This window comes from Quercus suber, unplaced genomic scaffold (genome assembly GCF_002906115.3).
Source record: "Quercus suber isolate HL8 unplaced genomic scaffold, Cork oak 2.0 scaffold_297, whole genome shotgun sequence".
NCBI lineage: Eukaryota > Viridiplantae > Streptophyta > Magnoliopsida > Fagales > Fagaceae > Quercus > Quercus suber.
This window is the reverse complement of record NW_027069753.1, coordinates 805,228-808,041: the sequence shown is the minus strand read 5'-3', so window position 1 is coordinate 808,041 and position 2,814 is coordinate 805,228. Positions and strand designations below refer to the sequence as shown.

At 36.1% G+C, this 2,814-nt stretch overlaps 1 long non-coding RNA gene across 1 annotated transcript; it reads right to left on the bottom strand.

Moving 5' to 3' along the window:
- Positions 1-478: 478 nt before the first annotated feature.
- LOC136071267 (uncharacterized) lies at positions 479-2,294 on the bottom strand. The gene is made up of 2 exons (XR_010632550.1): positions 1,053-2,294; positions 479-947 (listed from the first exon to the last, which is right to left on the bottom strand). It is a non-coding gene; the product is annotated as an uncharacterized LOC136071267 (long non-coding RNA).
- Positions 2,295-2,814: the final 520 nt, after the last annotated feature.

The following is a 2,814-nucleotide window of genomic DNA, read 5'->3' as shown; positions in this document are numbered from 1 at the left end:
CACATTATTATTATTATTATTATTTTAATTAAAAAAAAAAAAAACTATCTAAGACACACACGTATAAGGGAAGGGAATACACTGCTAATACCAAAACTACACTTTAAGTTTACTGGACAAAGTACTATAAAGAAAAAAAAAAAAAGTTTTAGAAGTTCCAATATAGTGAAAAATGCTTTGGGCCTCAAATCATTTTATAGATCCAATACACATTTTTATGGGTCCAATTAATACAATTAGAACTTCCATAAACTTATGGACTTTTTCATTTTGGAACTCCCATCTTTAAAAAAAAAAATTGTTGTAACTAGATTTTTTTTTTTTTTTTTAGTCCAAATTTATTGTAACTAGATAATTGTTCTTTCTAATATTTTCTTTAAAAAACGTGTTTTGAATAGATGTATTTAAAATGTTTTGAAAGTCTGAAACAACAAAAAAACCTATTTGGTTAGGACCAATAAAAACTAATATATGTGGGACAAAACTTAATTATAGTAACTTAAGACAAAACTAACATATGAGTCCAAATTTGATAAGAATGCGGTGTAAATCCCTTTGGTTTACACTCTCCAATACCCACCATGCTACCTCAGATTTTTACAAATTTTCACAAACTAATGAATAGAGCTGGCCAGCAAAAAATTTTCTTAATATTTTCTTGTTTCAGAAAATCAACTCTCTGATAAAATGAAAACACACTTGCTAAATACCATTGCCTCCAACCATGCAAAGATGCCAGCAGAGATAATGCTAGAGCCGCCTTCATGTGGTGGTTATGACCATCAAACCCATCACTTATGTTAATACAAGAATCAAAACCCCCATTTTCAAACAATCCAAACCAATCGAGCCTCCAACCTGCCATAGACGTCACCTAGGAAGACGTCGAAGCCACTACCGAAATCTGGAAAATGCTTGGGAGCCGCTGTTTGTGTTGTGGTCACTACCTAAACCCATTGATATAAAACCCATAATCCAAAACAAAAGATAAGAAAAAAAAAATGATAATAAATAAAAACCAAAAGAAGAGGTCAAAAGAGAAAGATGATTACCTTTCAGTTGTTGGGATAGAAATCATTTCTAGATGGCTTATTGGTGGCAGGAAAATTGCTATTTTGGTGATATGGGTAAACGGAGGAAAAAAACTCGGGAGCGGCTCCTCTCTTGTTTCAAAGTCTCTAGTTTTTTCATGTTTTTTTTTTTTTTTTTCAGATTTGGAAACTAAAAAATTTTAAGGGTCTAACCAATTCCATACCATTATTTGTCTTTCTTTCTCTCTTCTTTGCCCCCTCTCTCTTCCTCTGTCTCTCTCACTAAGTCACCAAGTTACTGTGCAAATGAAGAAGATGGAGGAGGTTACATTTCTTTATACTTCGCAGCCACCGGAAAATGGCCACGTTAGCTTTGCAAACTCTCCAAACAACTCCATTTCTCAAAACGCCGTCATTGTCTCTCTCTTCGAGATAGTCACTCAGCTCGACTTTCTTCGTAGCTCTCCATCCGAGCCGGCGATTCTCGAAGCCCTTGGTGGTGATCGTTAATGCTTCTGGCTCTTTGGACACGAAGCCGACGGTTTTGGTGGCGGAGAAGCTCGGCAAGGTTGGGCTGAAGCTTCTCAAGGAGTTTGCTACGTGGATTGCTCTTACAATCTTAGTCCCGAAGAGCTTTGCACCAAGATCTCACTCTGTGATGCGATTATCGTTCGGAGCGGAATGAAGGTTAGCCGCGAGGTGTTTGAATCGTCCGCTGGGAGGCTCAAGGTGGTTGGAAGAGCCGGCATTGGGACCAACAATGTGGATCTAGCAGTGGCGACCGAGCACGGTTGCTTGGTAGTCAACGCGCCGAGGGCTAACACCATCGCCGCCGCCGAGCATGGTATTGCTCTCTTGGCTGCCATGGCTAGGAACGTTGCTCAAGCCGATGCTCTAAATCATTGGAATTTCTACACTGGAATTTCTACAAATTTTGCTCTAAATCCCCCACTAACCCTAGAATTAGATTTTGTTTTTCCTTAAAAAAGAGAAATTTAAAAAAAAAAAAAGCCTAAATCAAAACTTTAGCTAGCTAGCAAGAGTCCCAATCATGGTGGAGAAGATCAAAACCACACAAAAGAGAGGCCAATTGATCTCAGTTCTTCTTCCTCTCCTTCGTCTTCTTCTTTTGCCTTTGTTTGTACAGTAGTTTGGTGACTCATGCAAGAGAGACAGAGCAAGAGAAGGAGAGAAGGGCGAAGAAGACAGAAAAAAAAAATTAGATGAAAATTGTATTTGACGTGTCTATGTTCTGACCCTTTGATTATTTAGTTTCCATGTGTCTTTAATCTGATAAAAAAAAAAAAAAACTTGAGACTTTAAAACAGGAGAGGAGCCGCTCCCAAGAAACTCTTTGGCTCAAGGAATAATCTTTTTGAACATAGCCAGTTCCTACCGAGATTGTCAAAATCAGGATCTTACGTAGGATCATTAAAAGTAAGTGGGATTGTAGATTGTAGGATCAAATCGTGAATTATAAGATCGTACATATTTTTAGATTTAAAGCAAAAAATACATTGATAATGGCTTTGTATGTTGAGCACATAAATTATAAATTCATCCATTAAAAACTTAGATTTGCATCATATGATATAATTTGCATGTCATATATCACTAAGTCTATACTAATGAAACAAATATATTTAAGTTTTGACCAAACGTATTCAATAAATGTATAATATTTAGCAAACAAATACCAAAATATTTATAAAAACATATGGAAACTATTTTCCAAGTTCTAAGTTCCAAGTTTGAAATCCAAAATAAATTAGCAAATGGAAAC